The 25,361-nt window shown below is 43.3% G+C and overlaps 1 pseudogene; it reads left to right on the forward strand.

The window, feature by feature from the left end:
- The first annotated feature begins 525 nt into the window (after nucleotides 1-525).
- The window catches only part of LOC115192822 (tripartite motif-containing protein 16-like), a 36,852-nt pseudogene continuing 12,016 nt past the window's right edge, over nucleotides 526-25,361 (forward strand).

Here is a 25,361-nt window from a genome sequence, read left to right on the forward strand (position 1 = left end):
GGAGGGGGGACCAGGAGGGAGGAGAGTAGAGCAGGACCAAGTGGTGTTCTGTACCTGCCTGTCCAGGAGGGGGGACAAGGCCTGGTGGACCTGGAGAGCAGGGTGGCAGCGTTCTGACTCAATGAGGTGCAGAGGCTACTGTACCTACTGTCTCTCTCTCTGTCTCTCTCTGTCTCTCTCTCTCTCTCTCTCTCTCTCTGTCTCTGTCTCTCTCTCTCTGTCTCTCTCTTCTCTCTCTCTCTCTGTCTCTGTCTCTCTCTCTCTGTCTCTCTCTTCTCTCTCTCTCTCTCTCTCTCTGTCTCTCTCTCTGTCTCTCTCTCTCTCTCTGTCTGTCTCTCTCTCTCTCTCTACAGATCTCTGCACAGGCAGCAGTGGAGGACAGTGATCAGATCTTTACTGATCTGATCCGCTCCATTGAGAGAAGGAGCTCTGAGGTGAAGGAGATGATCAGAGCCCAAGAGAAGGCTCAAGTGAGTCAAGCTGAAGGACTCCTGGAGCAACTGAAGCAGGAGATAGCTGAGCTGAGGAAGAGAAGCACTGAGCTGGAGCAGCTCTCACACACAGAGGATCACATCCATTTCCTCCAGGTAACTAAACTGTCTTGTTACATGTGATATGAAATTAACTTCATGTGAAACTATTCATCTCAAACATTATGTTGTCCTGTCTGTCTCTCTTTGTCCCTCTCTCTCTCTTTGTTACTCTCTATTTGTCCATCTATCTTGTTGTCCCTCTCTCTCTCTGTCCCTCTCTCTCTCTGTCCCTCTTTGTCCCTCTCTCTCTTTGTCCCTCTCTCTCTTTGTCCCTCTCTCTCTCTGTGTCCCTCTCTGTGTCCCTCTCTGTGTCCCTCTCTGTGTCCCTCTCTGTGTCCCTCTCTGTGTCCCTCGCTCTCTGTCCCTCGCTCTCTGTCCCTCGCTCTCTGTCCCTCGCTCTCTGTCCCTTTTTGTCCGTCTCTCTCTTTGTCCCTCTCTCTCTCTGTCCCTCTCTCTCTCTGTCCCTCTCTCTCTGTGTCTCTCTCTCTCTGTCCCTCTCTCTCTCTGTCTCTGTCCCTCTCTCTCTCTGTGTCCCTCTCTCTCTCTCTCTCTCTCTCCGTGTCCCTCTCTTTGTCCCTATTTGTCCCTCTCCCTCTCTCTGTCCCTCTCTCTCTTTGTCCCTGTCTGTGTCTCTCTCTCTGTCCCTCGTTGTCCCTCTCTCTCGTTGTCCCTGTCTCTCTGTGTCCCTCTCTCTCTGTGTCTCTCTCTCTCTGTGTCCCTCTCTCTCTGTGTCCCTCTCTCTCTGTGTCCCTCTCTCTCTGTGTCCCTCCCTCTCTTTGTCTCTCTCCCTCTCTCTCTTTGTCCCTCTCCCTCTCTCTCTCTGTCCCTCTCTTTCTGTCTCTCTTTCCCTTTGTCCATCTTTGTCCCTCTCTCTCTGTCCCTCTCTCTCTCTGTCCCTCTCTCTCTCTGTCCCCCTCTCTCTTTGTCCTTCTTTGTCCCCCTCTCTCTCTTTGGCCCTCTCTTTGGCCCTCTCTTTGGCCCTCTCTTTGTCCCTCTCTCTATTTGTTCCTCTTTGTCCCTCTCTCTCTTTGTTCCTCTTTGTCCCTCTCTCTCTTTGTCCCTCTTTGTCCCTCTCTCTCTGTGTCCCCCTCTCTCTCTGTGTCCCCCTCTCTCTTTGTCTGTCCCTCTATGTCCCTCCCTCTCTCTGTCCCCCTCTCTCTGTTCCTCTTTGTCCCTCTGTCTCTGTCCCGCTCTCTCTGTCCCTCTCTCTCTCTTTGTCCTTCTTTGTCCCTCTCTCTCTTTGTCCCTCTTTGTCCCTCTCTCTTTGTCCCTCTTTGTCCCTCTCTCTTTGTTTTCTTTGTCCCTCTCTCTCTTTGTCCCTCTGTGTCCCTCTCTCTCTTTGTCCCTCTGTGTCCCTCTCTCTCTGTGTCCCTCTCTCTCTGTGTCCCTCTCTCTCTTTGTCCCTCTGTGTCCCTCTCTCTCTGTGTCCCTCTCTCTCTGTGTCCCTCTCTCTCTGTGTCCCTCTCTCTCTCTCTGTGTCCCTCTCTCTCTCTCTGTGTCCCTCTCTCTCTCTCTGTGTCCCTCTCTCTCTCTCTGTGTCCCTCTCTCTCTCTCTGTGTCCCTCTCTCTCTCTCTGTGTCCCTCTCTCTCTCTCTGTGTCCCTCTCTCTCTCTCTGTGTCCCTCTCTCTCTCTCTGTGTCCCTCTCTCTCTCTCTCTCTGTGTCCCTCTCTCTCTCTCTCTCTGTGTCCCTCTCTCTCTCTCTCTGTGTCCCTCCCTCTCTCTCTCTGTGTCCCTCCCTCTCTCTCTCTGTGTCCCTCCCTCTCTCTCTCTGTCCCTCCCTCTCTCTCTGTGTCCCTCCCTCTCTCTCTGTGTCCCTCCCTCTCTCTCTGTGTCCGTCCCTCTCTCTCTCTGTGTCCGTCCCTCTCTCTCTCTGTGTCCGTCCCTCTCTCTCTCTGTGTCCGTCCCTCTCTCTCTCTGTGTCCGTCCCTCTCTCTCTATGTGTGTCCGTCCCTCTCTCTCTCTATGTGTGTCCCCCTCTCTCTCTCTATGTGTGTCCCCCTCTCTCTCTCTATGTGTGTCCCCCTCTCTCTCTGTGTCCCTCCCTCTCTCTCTGTGTCCCTCCCTCTCTCTCTCTGTGTCCGTCCCTCTCTCTCTCTGTGTCCGTCCCTCTCTCTCTCTGTGTCCGTCCCTCTCTCTCTCTGTGTCCCACCCTCTCTCTCTCTGTGTGTCCCCCTCTTTCTCTCTATGTGTGTCCCCCTCTTTCTCTCTGTCTCCCCCTCTTTCTCTCTGTCCCCCCTCTTTCTCTCTGTCCCCCCTCTTTCTCTCTGTGTCCCTCCCTGTCTCTCTGTGTCCCTCCCTCTCTCTCTGTGTCCGTCCCTCTCTCTCTGTGTCCCGTCCCGCTCTCTCTGTGTCCCTCTCTCTCTCTCTGTGTCCCGTCCCCCTCTCTCTGTGTCCCCCCCCTCTCTCTGTGTCCCCCCTCTCTCTGTGTCCCCCCCTCTCTCTGTGTCCCTCTGTCTCTGTGTCTCTCTCCCTCTCTCTCTCTGTCCCTCTCTCTCTCTGTCCCTCTCTTTCTGTCTCTCTTTCCCTTTGTTCATCTTTGTCCCTCTCTCTCTCTGTCCCTCTCTCTCTCTGTCCCCCTCTCTCTTTGTCCTTCTTTGTCCCCCTCTCTCTTTGTCCTTCTTTGTCCCCCTCTCTCTCTTTGGCCCTCTCCCTCTTTGGCCCTCTCTTTGTCCCTCTCTTTGTCCCTCTCTCTCTTTGTCCCTCTTTGTCCCTTTCTCTCTTTGTCTCTCTTTGTCCCTCTTTGTCCCTCTCTCTCTCTTTGTCCCTCTCTCTCTCTCTTTGTCCCTCTCTCTCTCTTTGTCCCTCTCTCTCTGTCCCTCTCTCTCTGTCCCCCTCTCTCTTTGTCCTTCTTTGTCCCCCTCTCTCTTTGTCCTTCTTTGTCCCCCTCTCTCTTTGTCCTTCTTTGTCCCCCTCTCTCTTTGTCCTTCTTTGTCCCCCTCGCTCTCTGTCCCTCGCTCTCTGTCCCTCGCTCTCTGTCCCTCGCTCTCTGTCCCTTTTTGTCCGTCTCTCTTTTTGTCCCTCGCTCTCTCTGTCCCTCTCTCTCTCTGTCCCTCTCTCTCTGTGTCCCTCCCTCTCTCTCTCTCTGTGTCCCTCTCTCTCTCTGTCTCTGTCCCTCTCTCTCTCTCTCTCTCTGTGTCCCTCTCTCTCTCTCTGTGTCCCTCTCTGTCCCTATTTGTCCCTCTCTCTCTCTGTCCCTCTCTCTCTTTGTCCCTCTCTCTTTGTCCCTGTCTGTGTCTCTCTCTCTGTCCCTCGTTGTCCCTCTCTCTCGTTGTCCCTCTCTCTCTGTCCCCCTCTCTCTGTCCCCCTCTCTCTGTTCCTCTTTGTCCCTCTGTCTCTGTCCCGCTCTGTCTCTGTCCCTGTCTCTCTCTTTGTCCTTCTTTGTCCCTCTCTCTCTTTGTCCCTCTCTCTTTGTCCCTCTCTCTCTTTGTCCCTCTGTGTCCCTCTCTCTCTGTGTCCCTCCCTCTCTCTCTGTGTCCCTCCCTCTCTCTCTGTGTCCCGTCCCTCTCTCTCTGTGTCCCTCTCTCTCTGTGTCCCGTCCCTCTCTCTCTGTGTCCCGTCCCTCTCTCTCTGTGTCCCGTCCCTCTCTCTCTGTGTCCCGTCCCTCTCTCTCTGTGTCCCGTCCCCCTCTCTCTGTGTCCCCCCCTCTCTTTCTGTCTCTCTTTCTCTTTGTCCTTCTCTGTCCCCCTCTCTCTTTGGCCCTCTCCCTCTTTGGCCCTCTCTTTGTCCCTCTCTTTGTCCCTCTCTCTCTTTGTCCCTCTTTCTCTTTGTCCCTCTCTCTCTCTTTGTCCCTCTCTCTCTCTTTGTCCCTCTCTCTCTCTTTGTCCCTCTCTCTCTCTTTGTCCCTCTCTCTCTCTTTGTCCCTCTCTCTCTGTGTCCCTCCCTCTCTCTCTGTGTCCCTCCCTCTCTCTCTGTGTCCCTCCCTCTCTCTCTCTGTGTCCCTCCCTCTCTCTCTGTGTCCGTCCCTCCCTCTCTGTGTGTCCGTCCCTCTCTCTCTGTTTGTCCGTCCCCTCTCTCTGTGTGTCCGTCCCCTCTCTCTGTGTGTCCGTCCCCTCTCTCTGTGTGTCCGTCCCCTCTCTCTGTGTGTCCGTCCCTCTCTCTCTGTGTCCGTCCCTCTCTCTCTCTGTGTCCGTCCCCCTCTCTCTCTGTGTCCCCCCCTCTCTCTCTGTGTCCCCCCCTCTCTCTCTGTGTCCCCCCCCTCTCTCTCTGTGTCCCCCCTCTCTCTCTGTGTGTCCCCCTCTCTCTGTCCCCCTCTCTCTTTGTCCCTCTTTTTCCCTCTGTCTCTGTCCCTCTCTGTCCCTCTTTCTCTCTCTTTGTCCTTCTCTGTCCCTCTCTCTCTCTCTTTGTCCTTCTCTGTCCCTCTCTCTCTCTTTGTCCCTCTCTCGCTCTTTGTCCCTCTCTCTCTCTTTGTCCCTCTCTCTCTTTGTCCATCTCTCTCTTTCCCTCTCTCTGTCCCTCCCTCTCTCTGTCCCCCTCTCTCTGTCCCCCTCTCTCTTTGTCCCTCTTTGTCCCTCTCTCTCTCTTTGTCCCTCTTTTTCCCTCTCTCTCTCTCTTTGTCCTTCTCTGTCCCTCTCTCTCTTTGTCCCTCTTTGTCCCTCTCTCTTTGTCCCTCTTTGTCCCTCTCTCTTTGTCCCTCTTTGTCCCTCTCTCTCTCTTTGTCCCTCTCTCTCTCTTTGTCCCTCTTTGTCCGTCTCTCTCTCTCTTTGTCCCTCTTTGTCCCTCTCTCTCTCTTTGTCCCTCTTTGTCCCTCTCTCTCTCTTTGTCCCTCTTTGTCCCTTTCTCTCTGTGTCCCTCTCTCTTTATGTCCCTCTCTCTCTGTGTCCCTCTCTCTCTGTGTCCCTCTCTCTCTGTGTGTCCCCCTCTCTCTCTGTGTGTCCCCCCCTCTCTCTGTGTGTCCCCCTCTCTGTCCCTCTCGCTGTCCCCATCTCTGTCCCCATCTCTCTCCCTCTCTCTGTCCCCATCTCTCTCCCTCTCTCTGTCCCCATCTCTCTCCCTCTCTTTGTCACTCTCTCTCTGTGTCCCTCTCTCTCTGTGTCCCTCTCTCTCTCTGTGTCCCCCCCTCTCTCTCTGTGTCCCCCCCTCTATCTGTGTGTCCCCCTCTCTGTCCCTCTCGCTGTCCCCATCTCTCTCCCTCTCTCTGTCCCCATCTCTCTCCCTCTCTCTGTCCCCATCTCTCTCCCTCTCTCTGTCCCCATCTCTCTCCCTCTCTTTGTCCCTCTCTCTGTCCCTCTCTCTTTGTCCCTCTCTCTCTTTGTCCCTCTCTCTCTTTGTCCCTCTCTCTCTTTGTCCCTCTCTCTTTGTCCCTCTCTCTGTCCCCCTTTGTCCCTCTCTGTCCACATCTCTCTCCCTCTCTCTCTTTGTCCCTCTCTCTCTTTGTCCCTCTTTGTCCCTCTCTCTCTTTGTCCCTCTGTGTCCCTCTCTCTCTTTGTCCCCCTGTGTCCCTCTCTCGCTTTGTCCCCCTGTGTCCCTCTCTCGCTTTGTCCCCCTGTGTCCCTCTCTCGCTTTGTCCCTCTGTGTCCCTCTCTCGCTTTGTCCCTCTGTGTCCCTCTCTCGCTTTGTCCCTCTGTGTCCCTCTCTCGCTTTGTCCCTCTGTGTCCCTCTCTCGCTTTGTCCCTCTGTGTCCCTCTCTCGCTTTGTCCCTCTGTGTCCCTCTCTCGCTTTGTCCCTCTCTGTCCCCCCCCCTCTCTCTCTGTCTCTCTCTCCAGAGTTATCAGTCTCTCTCCAGTATCAGTGTATCTTCAGACTTACCCAGCATCGTTGTCCGTCCTCTTCAGTACTTTGGAGATGATGTGAGTAAGACTGTGTCTGAACTGAGAGAGAAACTAGAAGACTTCCTTAAAGGAGAATGGACCAAGATCTCCACTACAGGTGTGTTGAAAATAATAACAACATCAACTTTAGACCATTGAAAGTTCCCTACTAGTCATATACATGTGGAATATGGTATGATGATAACATTCCCTCTCTCTGTCAATGTGTTTGTGTGTCTGTAGTGAATATAGTGGATGTTGTACTGCCTCCAGAGCCCAAGACCAGAGAACAGTTTTTACAATGTGAGTCTCTTTATTGTGAAGTAACTAACAGTCTCTTTTTACTGACACTCCTAACAATCCCTCTAGAAATATATAGCAATAGTAGATCTAATCAAAGACTGGGTATCTATCTGACTCCTCATATTTCTCTGGTTTGATCTCTGCTGTGCTCTAATCAAAGACAGGGTAGATACAGTATCTGACTTAACTTATTGTTCTAACTCCCCTCATTGGTCTCTGCTCTGCTCTTCTCCCAGATTCCTGTCAGCTCACACTGGACCCAAACACAGCAGGCACACACCTCTCTCTGTCTAAAGGGAACAGAAAGGTGACCAATACAGGCCAAGTCCAACCATATCCTGACCATCCAGACAGATTCACCAACTACTACCAGGTTCTGTGTAGAGAGGGTCTGTCTGGACGCTGTTACTGGGAGGTGGAGTGGAGTGGTGTTAATGTTATTACAGCAGTCTCATATAGAGACATCAGCAGAACAGAGACAGATGGTGTATTTGGATATAATAACATGTCCTGGAGTTTACAGTACCAGTGCTTTAGTGGTGGTTATTGTTTCAGACACAATAATGTTGTGACTAAAGTATCAGGCCCTCAGTCCTCCAGAGTAGGAGTGGACCTGGATCACAAGGCAGGTACTCTGTCCTTCTACAGTGTCTCTGACACAATGACCCTCCTCCACAGAGTCCAGACCACATTCACTCAGCCCCTCTATCCTGGGTTTTGGCTCTCTGGTACTGCTGAGCTGGTTAAACTGTAGTAGGGTCCACATAGATACTAGTCATGCTGGTGTAGTCTATAGCTGAGCTGGTTAAACGGTAGTAGGGTCCACATAGATACTAGTCATGCTGGTGTAGTCTATAGCTGAGCTGGTTAAACTGTAGTAGGGTCCACATAGATACTAGTCATGCTGGTGTAGTTTATAGCTGAGCTGGTTAAACTGTAGTAGGGTCCACATAGATACTAGTCATGCAGGTGTAGTCTATAGCTGAGCTGGTTAAACTGTAGTAGGGGCCACATAGATACTAGTCATGCTGGTGTAGTCTATAGCTGAGCTGGTTAAACTGTAGTAGGGTCCACATAGATACTAGTCATGCTGGTGGTGATGTTCCCCAGATGTGATGATTAATTCTGCTCTGTTTTATGTACATTGATTTAACTGACTTGATCTTCAGATGATCTGAATTAAAATTCAATACTTTCATTTTGATTTGTACATATATACTTTCACTTTGATTTTTTCTGACTGATTTGAATTTTAAGAGATTTAAGGTGTTCATATGTGATAAAATACAATGTTTTAATCTTGTACATTTCCATGAATCATGATGTATGGTGTTGATGTATATTGGTTGTCATTCAGAACCATTGATATGTTTTCTCAGTTGGTTCTCTGTCTCTATGTAATTCTCCTCAGTATCATTGAACAGCTTGTAGGCTCGGCCCTAATTGATGTGTTCTCTGTCACCTGGAGCTGCATGGAAAATGGTCCAGGAACAAAAGGACAATTCAGGACTAGTCAGCCACTACAAGCTGGTATCACTTACTTTCTACTGAACTATATGGTCTGGTTTCCTAGACACAGATTAATCCTAGTCCTGGACTAAAAAGTATGTTCAATGTAGATGTCCAGGAAACCGGCCCTAAATGTGTCATCTTTCATCCTCCCATACTGCTCAGTCCAGCAACATTAAACCTGTCCAGCAGGTGGTGCTATTGACCAAACAATAAAACCAGCAGATATCTTGACTTGCCACTCAGTATATCAGTAATGTTCAGAATAGTACTTTAATATCATTGGAGATTGATGGTCTTTTTAATCCACTATCCAGAGTCAGGAACAGATGAAGTTAGGTCTGCTACTGTTCAGTGATTAAATATGATTTATGGTGATGGGAAATAAAAATACAACACTAAACTTCATCTAGTAATAGTTTTCCTTTGTTATTTATTCCAAGGTGTGTCTTTAACTTGTAAATGTATTGTGTGGAGGTGAGCTAGTGGTGTGGCTGATAGAATAGAATGAAAAGGGAGGATGGGAGGGGAAATGGTAAAAATGTACTAAACAAGTCACATAATAAGTTACATGGACTCACTCTGTGAACAATAATATAACTAGAGACAAAGTCTTCCCTGCCTGGAGACGTAGCCTGGAAAACTCCTGGCCCTAATAGAGGCTGCAGAGGATTCAGTGGTGTCTTGTTTACCTGCAGGTCACCCTCTTGGTTCTAGAAGACCAGAGGATTCAGTGGTGTCTTGTTTACTGTATCTGCACTGTTCTTCAAGTAAATGTGTTTAATTGTTTAATGATTTAGTTTTTTCTTAAAAGTAGTCCTTGTGCATAGAGTTGTATGTTTTTTTTTTCACTGATAGCAACAACAACCACTGCAGAGAAGTTGGCTGCATAGACAGACAGACAGACAGACAGACAGACAGACAGACAGACAGACAGACAGACAGACAGACAGACAGACAGGTTGTTTACTATGACTGGATGAAGGGATGCAGTTTGAAGGTTTCCTTTAGGTCTCCTGGTCTCTTGGGATTTAAACTGTGAATACAGAGAGATGGTCCTAACCATTCAATCAATGTACACAACAAACAGTCATCATTAACACTATACTGAGTGGAGCCTATGGATATAATATATTATCATAGAATATAATACAATATAATATAATGACCAGAATAGAATAAGGGTTTGGACATGAAAGCACAGCCAGATGTTTTGACTTGACAGTGTGCTTCTATACCTCTCAGTCTCTGAAGACACCCAGCCATGGTTAGGATTATTAGAGAAGCTTTTCCTGCTGAAAGACAGTTTCATTTCATCTGGTTTCAGAAATAATGTATTGGGTGTGTTCATAACCCCGTCCACCAATAAGATGTGGGGGGATCTGTATGACTAAGAAGAGATACAAAGAACTCTGACTGTAAAATGTATTCTCTTTTTAGTCCTAGATATCTAGGGTTACTGCTGAATGTAGTACCTCTAACCCTGACAATACACTGTAAAAAATGTACTGTAGAAATAACAGCAACAAAGTTGCCAGTGAAAGTACTGTAAAACAGTGATTTACTGTATATTAGAATTACAACATGTTGCTGTAGATGTACTACAATAACTTAACAGCAATTTGCTGTATTTTTAGAGTACCTGTACACCTTTCTGATTACAATATATTATTGTGCTTCTATTTTACAGTAATTACTTGTATGTACAAAATTTACAGGATTTACTTGGCAACTCGAATTGCCGTTAACTTACTGCAATTTATTTTACAGTATTTTTGCTGTAAAACTACAGTTATCTGTTGTATGGCATTTTACAGTAACATATTACATTTACAGATAAAATTTGCCAATTGTACTGTAAACTTCTAAAACAATTGCATTACCAAAACAAGTAAACACAATACAAATAATATGTTATTAAGCATGGTTTAATGTAAACAAACCAAAAAAGTGACACATTCAATAAGCTCCCAAAGTACAACTTCACCGTTGCTCGCTGGGAAATGTAGTCAATAAACTGTAGCCAAATGGCCTGCATCACAAACACCTCAATTACAAACCTACACCTTTCCTCTAGCACCTATAAAAAAGTGTACATCTGAAAATGATTCATCAGGACAGAATACAATTGTTAATCTGAACAGTATTGGTATGACATAACTTCACCAAATCAAGGGTTTCCATTCTAGCGTTAGTTAGGATGGATATAACCACTCCATCTACACAACTGAGAAGCATCTTCCTTTACTAATTGAACAACACTATGTTTAATGATATTCCAGCTTGTATGTGACATAAGAAATAATGATCGTTTGTCACAAGGCTGTTCTGCAGTCAGATGCAAAGCCATTTTCTTTCCAACAAAAAGGTTTCAAATGTTTCAATCTTTCAAATAGATCAACATCCTGAATAAGGTGCAATTACAGATCAGAAACTGCGATACTGTATGTATCTTAGCTTTTCAAATAAAAATAACCTTTCAGACACAGGTAACTCAAAAATGACGTTGCTTCGCTTTGAGCTGGGAAAAAGAGAACATGTATGTTGTTTTGTAAAAGGGGTAGTATGCCTCCTCTCAACAGAGGAGCAACATGTCTGCCTGGCCTTCTCTTAGGAGGCTTGTCGTTACCTTCCCTGCCAGGTCCAACCAGAGGATGTAGTCTGGGGTCATTGGACCTTTTCATTATGTGACATTATGGTTAGAAAACATCTCCATGGATATTTTGTCCTGTTGCCAGATTTAAATGATGCCCTTCCCAAAACGACATACTCAAGCTTTAATAAGGGTTGTCTACTTAAGTGTTGAGTAAATACCAGACATTTCCGAACATCCAAAGTAGCATTACTTCCTCAACAATGTGTCCATTTCAGGTCATACTGGATCATTTTCAAACATTTAAGGTGTAAAACATAAAAAAAGATTCAACCCCAGTGAGAAACCAAATTTACTAGATTAGGTCACAACTGACTAAAATAAATGTCTGTCCAGGAGGAACTAGACTATAGCTGTTCGAAGTCCATTATGTTCCTGAGCAGAGTACAGACATTCATTCTATTATTATTTAACTTGGCAAGTCAGTTTAACAACTAATTCTTACTTACAATGACAGCCTAGTGGGCTAACTGCCTTGTTCAGAATGACAGATTGTTAACTTGTCAGCTCCGGGATTCGATCCAGCAACCTTTCAGTTACTGGCCCAATGCTAGGCTACCTGCCGCCCCTCAAAAAACAGCTTAACATTATGTTTTTATGCTCTGACCAAGGAGCCTTTCAAACGTATCAACATATCTTGATTGAATGAAGCAGCCAAACCAAGCTGTGATACAACATGCCTCAATTTAAAGCCCCTCCCCCAGTGGAATTGTCCAGGAAGAAGCATCTTTTTGTTTCCTTTTGGATGAACTCCAGGGTGTGTGAAGCCTCCTCCTTGGTACTGCAGATTGAAGGTGTAGAATGAGGCAACAAAAAGCTGCCAGCGCTGCCACAAAGTTGGAGTGGACTGACATCACCACCTCCTTCTCCATGCTTTCATCTATTTGGCAGCAGTCATTGTGTCACCTGAAATCAGATCATATTTATGTTTCACAATGACCTCTGTGAAACATTGTTATTGTAAGGCCTTGTCTAAAAACAATTAGTCAGACAGAAATTCTTATTGGATACACTACCTTGAACAATCAGTGTTGGTGAGTCCAGCAGGGGAATTGATCCCTCCACATCTGTGTCTGACACCTGAAAGATAGAAAACAACTCATTCTATAACTTTCAGATATTTTGAACATTTGGCACATCATCATTTTAACCTTCTAAAATACATAGAATACAATACATAGAATACAATACATAGAATACAATACATAGAATACAATACATAGAATACAATACATAGAATATAATACATAGATACAATACATAGATACAATACATAGATACAATACATAGATACAATACATAGAATACAATACATAGAATATAATACATAGATACAATACATAGATACAATACATAGAATATAATACATAGATACAATACATAGATACAATACATAGAATACATACATAGATACAATACATAGATACAATACATAGAATACAATACATAGAATATAATACATAGATACAATACATAGATACAATACATAGAATATAATACATAGATATAATACATAGATACAATACATAGATACAATACATAGAATATAATACATAGATACAATACATAGATACAATACATAGAATACAATACATAGAATATAATACATAGATACAATACATAGATACAATACATAGATACAATACATAGAATACATACATAGATAATATACATCCATAGATACAATACATAGAATACATCCATAGATACAATACATAGAATACATCCATAGATATAATACATAGAATACATACATAGATACAATACATAGAATACAATACATAGATACAATACATAGAATACAATACATAGAATACATACATAGATACAATACATAGATACAATACATAGAATACATACATAGAATACAATACATAGAATACATACATAGATACAATACATAGAATACATACATAGAATACATACATAGATACAATACATAGATACAATACATAGATACAATACATAGAATACATACATAGATAATATACATCCATAGATACAATACATAGAATACATACATAGATACAATACATACATACAATACATAGATACAATACATAGAATACAATACATAGAATACATACATAGATACAATACATAGATACAATACATAGAATACATACATAGATAATATACATCCATAGATACAATACATAGAATACATCCATAGATACAATACATAGAATACATCCATAGATATAATACATAGAATACATACATAGATACAATACATAGAAATACATAGAAATACATAGAGATGCAGATGAATGTAAAACTCCCATCGGCCTGTAGCAGTACATCCGTCCTGTCTTTTAAATGGGCCGTCAGCAGGAGGACAACACAAGGCCAACTGCAGTCGCTCCACCCTTTTCAAACCTTGACAGGATGTGCTGAACCTCTTCATTTGCTGGTTTCTGGAGGAAGTCCTGTATGATAATTGAGACATCTGTCAGTAACTTGAAGTGCTTGTTGAGTTCCTTCTGTGTGAAAAGGTACGGCCACTTACTCCTCAGCTCGGCTATCTTAGGTGCTGGGCTAGCGTTGATGGCACAGCGCTGTCAGTAAAACGTTGCTTGCATGAGCTGTGAGAGTTGTCCTCTGTCTCTTCCGTTTCTTCTATGGGAAAGTCAGGCTGCCATCTTACACAGCCGTATTTGTCAGTTGGCCCTCTTGTACTGACTACAGTCGATGAGCCTGAGAGTGTTTCTCTCTCTCTTAGCCGTACCAGAGGATTATCACCATTCTTATGCTCAACGCCTGTTTTCATCTGATTTAAGAGGGATCCATAGCCACCTCCAATTGTAGTGCCATCTTTCATTGAATCAGTGGAGATTTTCGGGTACTGTTGTACCATCTTCTTGGCTATTGTACGGCAATCTGCTCTGGTCGGATTAGGCTCAATAATTCTCATTGCATCTAGTGTAATTCTCACCATCTCCCTTGGTTCTCCTGGGGTTGGCCGTGTGCCTCTGGCGATGGCTGATCTCAGGTTCATGGACATTTTGCCCCAAGAGACAGTGAAGTTCTCCAGCTAGATGTCCAGGTCTACAGTACTGGTTGTTGACAGGGTTGTGCTGGATGTAGAGGATGACTGTGAGGTTCTCCAGCCAGATGTCCAGGTCTACAGTACTGGTTGTTGACAGAGTTGTGTTGGATGTAGAGGATGACTGTGAGGTTCTCCAGCCAGATGTCCAGGTCTACAGTACTGGTTGTTGACAGAGTTGTGTTGGATGTAGAGGATGACTGTGAGGTTCTCCAGCCAGATGTCCAGGTCTACAGTACTGGTTGTTGACAGGGTTGTGTTGGATGTGGAGGATGACTGTGAAGGGAAAGGGCTGGATGTGGAGGATCACTGTGAAGGGAAAGGGCTGGATGTGGAGGATGACTGTGAAGGGGAAGGGCTGGATGAGGAGGATGACTGTGAAGGGGAAGGGCTGGATGTGGAGGATGACTGTGAAGGGAAAGGGCTGGATGTGGAGGATGACTGTGAAGGGGAAGGGCTGGATGTGGAGGATGACTGTGAAGGGGAAGGGCTGGATGTGGAGGATGACTGTGAAAGGGCAGGGCTGGATGTGGAGGATGACTGTGAAGGGGAAGGGCTGGATGACTGAAGGGGAAGGGCTAGAAGTGGAGGATGACTGTGAAGGGGAAGGGCTGGATGTGGAGGATGACTGTGAAGGGGAAGGGCTAGAAGTGGAGGATGACTGTGAAGGGGAAGGGCTGGATGTGGAGGATGACTGTGAAGGGAAAGGGCTGGATGTGGAGGATGACTGTGAAGGGGAAGGGCTGGATGTGGAGGATGACTGTGAAGGGGAAGGGCTGGATGTGGAGGATGACTGTGAAAGGGCAGGGCTTGATGTGGAGGATGACTGTGAAGGGGGAGGGCTTGAGGTGGAGGATGACTGTGAAGGGGAAGGGCTTGATGGCTCAAATGTTGATGTATCCTTGATGGCACCAGCTGTGTCACTCCTTGCTTGTCCTAGACTGAAATGTTACTCTGTCAGTGTCACAATATCGACAAAAATATGTACTCTGGCAGAAATGTTCCACAAAGCCCCCGATACTGTGAGATCCCAGATGATCTCCAGCTATGGCACATCAAGCACCTCTCACAACTCATCCATCTGATAAAACACCATCCTCTACTCCTTCACATCTCTTACCAACTCAACCATCTGATAAAACACCATCCTCTACTCCTTCACATCTCTTACCAACTCATCCATCTGCTAAAACACCATCCTCTACTCCTTCACATCTCTTACCAATGGGCTAAGAATTCATTCCTGTCCTAAATGATTCCAATCTGTCTCTCTGCACAGAAGGACGAGTTGCATGTGATCAATATGTGACCTGTTCTAAGGCAACATGTCACCTAGAGTAAGATAGATAGAAAGCACCTTGTGTTTCTTTTTCCCTGATCCCAAAGGATTTACAGCCTCTAATGCATCTGGATGTAGTATTAAGGCTAAAGATGATGCTTCTGTTTTAAATAAAGCACAGTCTGCAATATACTGTCCATCCCAAATATCTTGAAAGATTTCCTTATCAGAAATGTGAGTGTGTGCTTTCTCATACTGTGTCTTGAATGTCTCTGACTCAAAAAGGGCACCAACTGTTTTATTTATAGGGACATACTGGGCAAAGCACTCTTTCCCAGATTCATTAGTGCCTAAATACAAGGGCACAGGTTCAACATAATTGAAAGTGATTTTAAAGATAGTCCTCGGATGCTGATCTGTTTGTAAAGAACCATTACAGGCCTTGAGAAGATCCTCCTTGAATGACATTTTGATATCATTCTTAGGAAGGCCAAGTACACCCAACTGTTCCTTGAGCTGAGAAACAAGATGTGATTGACCAAGGTCATGAATATCTTGAAATTCTTCAATAATAGTCTTTCCAACACTGTCTCATAAGCATGTTTGACGGAGCCGTTTTTGTGTGTTCTGGAAATATGAGACGCGTTTTTTCACATCCCATAAAAGTGCAACTAATTTCTCTGCCCTCTTGGAAATGATCCTTCAAATGAGAAATACATTCAGTCAAATGGAAACATCTGAACTGACAAATGTCTACTGGGCAAATCAACATTTTGTCTGCTTGTTGAAATGGAGCACTTTTCCCAGATCGTTGATGTCCCTTGTGGTCTCTCTAGAAGTGAGACTTAAAGGCAGTAAATTGCCTGAATGCAGGTGAACATTTGGACCACAATTAAAAGAGCAATAGGGTGCATTTCCATGAGGTTTCATGTGCTGTCTGAATGATAATACTGTCGTAGATTCATGTAAACCCGATTTACACTGAAACATTTTAACTGTGTAAGGTTGATTCTGGGGAATAACAAATAAACTAAATGAATCAGCTGTCTCAGTTCAAGCTGCAGTACCCTGCACTTTTTCCTACAATACAAATACAACAAATAGAAGTTATATAAACAATTCTATTCAGAATAGCAAGCTAACGTTTGTGGCGGACACATAGTTGACCTGAATGCAGCCAGCTCTCCAACAGACAGACAGATTGATAACACATTGGAACCATCAACCCATAACGGACATGACGAAAATACATCTAGAATCTATTCCATCTGGATTCAAACAACGTTCCAATATTTATCTAAGGGAGGACACAGCTGGCTATTAGCTCACGTACACAAATATTCTGGGGAAAACAGAACATGGAATCAGGTATTAATTATAACAGTTTAGACCAGTGGTCACCAACCTTTTCTGAGTCAAGATCACTTTCTGAGTCAAAATGCTGAGATCTACCGCTCTGTTTTTTATTAACATAACTTAAGAAATGTAAGCCTATGTAACAATAACTAATTAAAAACAGTTCTGTAGCAATGAGGTTTGTGCAGTAAGCTATAGACCCAATACATTATCACCGCATATTGGCTTTGCTTGAATTTACCTGCCAATGCATTGTTCTTCGGGATTTTTTAAAATTATATTTAACATTTATTTGAGGTAGGCGACATGATCACACCGGTAATAGATCCATTGTTGTATTACTTGTGAGGCACAGCTGAGTGAGCATACATTTAAATGATTAGCTTTTTATTTTACTGGGCTGATGGTGCCTGCATCTGATGGTCAGTCTCAGCGGAGGGAGAGAGCAGCAGCCTGAGGGTCAGTCTCAGCGGAGGGAGAGAGCAGCAGACTGAGGGTCCTTCTCTCTACATCCCTACACTCTCCCCTTCCTCCACTGACACTGACCAAAAAGGGACACAGTCTTCCAGCTGATGGTGAAACTCGAGTTGCACCGCATTACTTCTGCCTCATGAACTCTCTCATTAATGTTCACTCTCTGGGTCTCATTGGTCCACATTTAAACTGGTCTTGGTCTCCTTACAGGTGAGACACATTTAAACTGGTCTTGGTCTCATTACAGGTGAGACACATTTAAACTGGTCTTGGTCTCATTACAGGTGAGACACATTTAAACTGGTCTTGGTCTCCTTATAGGTGAGACACATTTAAACTGGTCTTGGTCTCATTACAGGTGAGACACATTTAAACTGGTCTTGGTCTCATTACAGGTGAGACACATTTAAACTGGTCTTGGTCTCCTTACAGGTGAGACACATTTAAACTGGTCTTGGTCTCCTTACAGGTGAGACACATTTAAACTGGTCTTGGTCTCCTTACAGGTGAGACACATTTAAACTGGTCTTGGTCTCATTACAGGTGAGACACATTTAAACTGGTCTTGGTCTCATTACAGGTGAGACACATTTAAACTGGTCTTGGTCTCATTACAGGTGAGACACATTTAAACTGGTCTTGGTCTCATTACAGGTGAGACACATTTAAACTGGTCTTGGTCTCATTACAGGTGAGACACATTTAAACTGGTCTTGGTCTCATTACAGGTGAGACACATTTAAACTGGTCTATGTCTCATTACAGGTGAGACACATTTAAACTGGTCTTGGTCTCATTACAGGTGAGACACATGGGTCTAGAGGTTTCTAGTGGTTGAGTGTTGGTCTGGGTCTCACTGGTTCTGTTCCAGTCTGTCCTGTCTCCATCTCCGGTATATTCAGTACCAAAACACCAACATCATCCACTCCTGACCTGGGTTCAAATACTATTTGAAATCTTTCAAATACATTGAGCGTTTGCTTTTGGAAAGGGAACCATGATTAACATCTATGTGTAACAGTTTGAACCTGTGTGATGCATCCCACTATTACTTTTGTGTTACCCCAGGAGGTCTACCCCGGAGGGTGGTAATAGAGGGGAGGTACGTGCTGCGACGTTGGTTCCCTCTGCTGGGAATACAGGAGCTGGGCACCCCGACACAGATGGCTGCAAGTGGAGGTAATTAGGGGGAAGTGCCAACCAGCCGTGGAGGCCACATAAAAGGAGCACTGTGGCACACTGGGAGAGAGAACCGGGAGAGACCGACACAGAGCCAAAGCTGAGAAGAAGGACGGAGACAAACCAATGTGATTTTCTTTGTTATGTTTAGTAAAGTCGTGTTTATGGACTGAAACCTCCCTGTCTCTGTGTTAATCTCTGCTGACTGAAACCTCCCTGTCTCTGTGTTCATCTCTGCTGACTGAAACCTCCCTGTCTCTGTGTTAATCTCTGCTGACTGAAACCTCCCTGTCTCTGTGTTAATCTCTGCTGACTGAAACCTCCCTGTCTCTGTGTTAATCTCTGCTGATTGAAACCTCCCTGTCTCTGTGTTAATCTCTGGTGACTGAAACCTCCCTGTCTCTGTGTTAATCTCTACTGAATGAAACCTCCCTGTCTCTCTGTTAATCTCTGCTGACTGAAACCTCCCTGTCTCTGTGTTAATCTCTGCTGACTAAAACCTCTTGAAGTGTTGAACAACAGCTGAAATAAGACAGAAACATTGAGGACATTTGTTGTTTGTTTTCTAGACTGAAAGTAGTTGTTTGGTCACCTTTCGGTCCCAAAATAAAACGTTTAAGCGATACAATAACAATTTAAACAACTTTATTAACAACATGGATTCTAATAGGTTCATATTTTAAATCCTCAGAATTCATACAGTATAGAACACCATCTAGAAGACAGAGACATATCATTACATACAGTATAGAACACCATCTAGAAGACAGAGACATATCATTACATACAGTATAGAACACCATCTAGAAGACAGAGACATATCATTACATACAGTATAGAACACCATCTAGAAGACAGAGACATATCATTACATACAGTGTAGAACACCATCTAGAAGACAGAGACATATCATTACATACAGTATAGAACACCATCAAGAAGACATAGACATATCTTTACATACAGTATAGAACACCATCTAGAAGACATAGACATATCATTACATACAGTATAGAACACCATCTAGAAGACAGAGACATATCATTACATACAGTATAGAACACCATCTAGACGACAGAGACATATCATTACATACAGTATAGAACACCATCTAGAAGACAGAGACATATCATTACATACAGTGTAGAACACCATCTAGAAGACAGAGACATATCATTACATACAGTATAGAACACCATCTAGAAGACATATCATTACATACAGTATAGAACACCATCTAGACGACAGAGACATATCATTACATACAGTATAGAACACCATCTAGAAGACAGAGACATATCATTACATACAGTGTAGAACACCATCTAGAAGACAGAGACATATCATTACATACAGTATAGAACACCATCTAGAAGACATATCATTACATACAGTATAGAACACCATCTAGAAGACAGAGACATATCATTACATACAGTATAGAACACCATCCAGAAGACAGAGACATAACATTAGATACAGTATAGAACACATCTAGAAGACATAGACATATCATTACATACAGTATAGACACCATCTAGAAGACATAGACATATCATTACATACAGTATAGAACACCATCTAGAAGACAGAGACATATCATTACATACAGTATAGAACACCATCTAGACGACAGAGACATATCATTACATACAGTATAGAACACCATCTAGAAGACATAGACATATCATTACATACAGTATAGACACCATCTAGAAGACAGAGACATATCATTACACACAGTATAGAACACCATCTAGAAGACAGAGACATATCATTACATACAGTATAGAACACCATCTAGAAGACAGAGACATATCATTACATACAGTATAGAACACCATCTAGAAGACAGAGACATATCATTATATACAGTATAGAACACCATCTAGAAGACAGAGACATATCATTACATAGAGTATAGAACACCATCTAGAAGACAGAGACATATCATTACATACAGTATAGAACACCATCTAGAAGACAGAGACATATCATTACATACAGTATAGAACACCATCTAGAAGACAGAGACAAATCATTACATACAGTATAGAACACCATCTAGAAGACAGAGACATATCATTACATACAGTATAGAACACCATCTAGAAGACAGAGACATATCATTACATACAGTATAGAACACCATCTAGAAGACAGAGACATATCATTACATACAGTATAGAACACCATCTAGAAGACAGAGACATATAATTACATACAGTATAGAACACCATCTAGAAGACAGAGACATATCATTACATACAGTATAGAACACCATCTAGAAGACAGAGACATATCATTACATACAGTATAGAACACCATCTAGAAGACAGAGACATATCATTACATACAGTATAGAACACCATCTAGAAGACAGAGACATATCATTACATACAGTATAGAACACCATCTAGAAGACAGAGACATATCATTACATGCAGTATAGAACACCATCTAGAAGACAGAGACATATCATTACATACAGTATAGAACACCATCTAGAAGACATATCATTACATTCAGTATAGAACACCATCTAGAAGACAGAGACATATCATTACATACAGTATAGAACACCATCTAGAAGACATATCATTACATTCAGTATAGAACACCATCTAGAAGACAGAGACATATCATTACATTCAGTATAGAACACCATCTAGAAGACAGAGACATATCATTACATACAGTATAGAACAACATCTAGAAGACAGAGACATATCATTACATACAGTATAGAACACCATCTAGAAGACAGAGACATATCATTACATTCAGTATAGAACACCATCTAGAAGACAGAGACATATCATTACATTCAGTATAGAACACCATCTAGAAGACAGAGACATATCATTACATACAGTATAGAACACCATCTAGAAGACAGAGACATATCATTACACACAGTATAGAACACCATCTAGAAGACAGAGACATATCATTACATACAGTATAGAACACCACCTAGAAGACAGAGACATATCATTACATACAGTATAGAACACCATCTAGAAGACAGAGACATATCATTATATACAGTATAGAACACCATCTAGAAGACAGAGACATATCATTACATACAGTATAGAACACCATCTAGAAGACAGAGACATATCATTATATACAGTATAGAACACCATCTAGAAGACAGAGACATATCATTATATACAGTATAGAACACCATCTAGAAGACAGAGACATATCATTACATACAGTATAGAACACCATCTAGAAGACATATCATTACATTCAGTATAGAACACCATCTAGAAGACAGAGACATATCATTACATACAGTATAGAACACCATCTAGAAGACAGAGACATATCATTACATACAGTATAGAACACCATCTAGAAGACAGAGACATATCATTACATACAGTATAGAACACCATCTAGAAGACAGAGACATATCATTACATACAGTATAGAACACCATCTAGAAGACAGAGACATATCATTACATACAGTATAGAACACCATCTAGAAGACAGAGACATATCATTACATACAGTATAGAACACCATCTAGAAGACATATCATTACATACAGTATAGAACACCATCTAGAAGACAGAGACATATCATTATATACAGTATAGAACACCATCTAGAAGACAGAGACATATCATTACATACAGTATAGAACACCATCTAGAAGACAGAGACATATCATTACATACAGTATAGAACACCATCTAGAAGACAGAGACATATCATTACATACAGTATAGAACACCATCTAGAAGACAGAAACATATCATTACATACAGTATAGAACACCATCTAGAAGACATATCATTACATTCAGTATAGAACACCATCTAGAAGACAGAGACATATCATTACATACAGTATAGAACACCATCTAGAAGACAGAGACATATCATTATATATAGTATAGAACACCATCTAGAAGACAGAGACATATCATTACATACAGTATAGAACACCATCTAGAAGACAGAGACATATCATTACATACAGTATAGAACACCATCTAGAAGACATATCATTACATTCAGTATAGAACACCATCTAGAAGACAGAGACATATCATTACATACAGTATAGAACACCATCTAGAAGACAGAGACATATCATTACATACAGTATAGAACACCATCTAGAAGACAGAGACATATCATTACATACAGTATATCATAGATGACATGTATAAATCCTTACTTTATATTTCCTGTAACACTTTCCATTCCAGTAGCCTTATTACTGGTGAGGGTTACTGCTGCTAGTACAGTGGAAGAATGAGGCATCACAGTACTTGTTACACCACTGTACTAACAGGAACAATTACACACCAATAAACACACTGTAATGTAAAGTATTACCTCATTCTCAATGATCAGTCAATACATCCAGTATTCATTTCACCTACAGCACATTATATCCATTTCAAGTCCCCCCTCCCACCATTGTAGCTAATTATCTATAACACTTTGTACAGTTTTACCACCACGTATGAGTTATTATGGAGGCTTATAGTTAGTGTCACAGCACATCAGTTTAAGACATTACAACATTCATTAAAAACATTATAATATGTACTTCATAGAAACTGTTACCCTTTATATATTCTAACCACTCTATTTAATGTATTCCATATTAAGGGTACTAACCTAGGAACTCAAATATTTGTCTCTATTAACATTGTGTACAGTTCTCTCTCTCCCTCTAACCCCTCCCTCCCTCTAACCCCACCCCTCTGGCAGAACCAGGAAGTCCCTCCCCTCCACAAACTCTCTTCTGAGGAAACGAAACTGATCTGAGTCTCTGTGTCGTCTGTCTGTGTGAGAGTGAACAACCGTCCAAATGGCTCAACAGGGAGTTCTGCTGGACCAGGACCAGTTCTGCTGTTCTGTCTGTCTGGATCTACTGAAGGAGCCGGTCACTGCTGCCTGTGGACACAGTTACTGTAGAATCTGTATTGAGGGCTGCTGGGATCAGGATGTTCTGAAAGGGGTCTATAGCTGTCCTCAGTGCAGACAGACCTTCACTCCAAGGCCTGTTCTGAAGAGAAACACCGTGCTGGCTGAGGTGGTGGAGAAACTGAAGAAGACAGGACTCCAGGCTGCTCCCCCTCCTGCTCTGTGCTATGCTGGACCTGGAGATGTGGCGTGTGATTTCTGCACTGGGACCAGAAAGCAGAAAGCCCTCATGTCCTGTCTGGCGTGTCTGGCCTCTTACTGTGAGACTCATCTCCAACCTCACTATGAATTTCCTGGTTTCAAGAAGCACAAGCTGGTCAAAGCCACCGCACAACTACAGGAGAAGATCTGCTCTCATCATGACAAACTGCTGGAGGTTTACTGTCGTACCGATCAGCAGTGTATCTGTCTGCTGTGTGTGATGGATGAATCATAAAGGCCATGATACAGTGTCAGCTGCAGCAGAGAGGACTGAGAAACAGGTAAGACCAGAACAACTTGTTGGTGACTGTCTGATAAACAAAGAATTAAAGATACAGTAGGAACTAAGGCTGTTTGAATATGAGATCATTCAAATTAAATGGATCCACGGCAGAACAAATATGAACACAAACCTTGAGTACATAGATATGTTAACCCAGATTCTCCAAATATATCACCATTTTCTAAAGTCAAACACCATTATCATTCTGAATGCCCTTTAATGAGTCCAAAGTTCAGTCTCAACCCCTTGATACATGTAGTCCTACCATAAAAACTATAATCATTCACATAGCAACAAATAAATATCATAGAGTAAATGGACCACCAATATTTAGACCTTCCTCTCTATTGGCCCTATGTCACATTACTATACTATTGATCTACTGGACTAATAAAGCTTGATAGCTCATTGAAGAGTGATTCTCCACAGAGGCAGCTGGGGATGAGTCAGCAGAAGGTCCAGCATAGATTCCAGGAGAGAGAGAAGGAGCTGAAGGAGCTCCAACAGGCTGTGGAGTCTCTCAAGGTGAGTATTGTTGACCAGAGGAGACACACCATTTCACTTCTCTCCTCCAGTCAGAGAGAGAGAAAGAGAGAGAGAGAGGCCCCTCTCCAATCCCACTGTTGGGAACAGGCTGTCTGGACCCCTTTCAGAGAATATACTGTTTAATGTAACCGACGGGACATGAACCCAGGTCTACTGCAGGAGAAACCAACGTCTTGACCGTTACACCAAGAGGACATTCCCTATTGGGCCGACACTGATTTTGAAGTCGCAGGTGGGGCTACCTCATCACATAACCATGAGTAACCATGACTGACTCATGTCCCCTATACATGAACATGGAGCTCTCTCTCTCTCCCTCTCTCTCAAATGGGTTTTATTGGCATGAGAAACATATGTTTACATTGCCAAAGCAAGTGAAATAGATAATAAACAAAAGTGAAATAATCAGAAATGAACAGCAAACATTACATTCACAAAAGTTTCAAAGGAATAGAGACATTTCAAATGGTATAATTCAAGATCAAACAGAGTGAGCTGTGCACCAGACTGAGTTCTGGAGGTGAAATGGAAATGAATGAGGAGAGTTAAGTGAGGTAGAAGGTGTGGTGAAGAGCTCAGAACCAGAGCCTGGCATCAATAGACATGATAAAGAAGAATCTGGTGCAGTAGGAGTTACATTTTTGGAGAAAGTGGATCCATACATTTTGGCAGATCCATGTGTGGTTTCAGGGTGGGTGGGAAAGGAGTTGGGTGCAGTTGAATCAGTGAAGGTAACCTGAAGTGGACTTGTGATATTGGTTTGTGTTTCTTCTGACCAGAGGGAGTGGGAGCTCCATGTCACGCAACTTGGGTAAAGATCTGTTTCTTGCTTTGCTCTTAGGAACAGGACACCATTGAAAGGAGTGATTTCTGGGGGAGTGTTAAATGTGGAAGTGGAGCAATTGAAGTTGCTGCCCATCGTTTGATGAGACGCAGACCCGGTGGTGAGCGTGGTGAAACAGAGGAGTCACTGTCAGAGTTTGAGTGTTTACCCGACAAAGTCATGTTAGGATATATCAGTTATCCTGTTAGAGTCTTTGTGTTGAATCCACTGAGCTGTTTCAGGTGCAATGTTTATGGTCATGTTGTAGCAGTTTGTAGGAGGGAGATTCAGGAGTGTTCAGGAGGTCATGGGATAGAGGATTGTGTAGTTTTGGTGGATAAAGTTGTGTGTGTCAACTGTAGGGGTGTCCATGTTGCTGGGGATCAGAAGTGTCCGGTGAGAGAGAGGCAGGTTGAGGTGGCTAGAGTCAGAGTAGTACAGAAGGTGTTGTATGCTGAGGCAGTGAAG

Source organism: Salmo trutta, chromosome 4 (genome assembly GCF_901001165.1).
Source record: "Salmo trutta chromosome 4, fSalTru1.1, whole genome shotgun sequence".
NCBI classification, from domain to species: Eukaryota; Metazoa; Chordata; class Actinopteri; order Salmoniformes; family Salmonidae; genus Salmo; species Salmo trutta.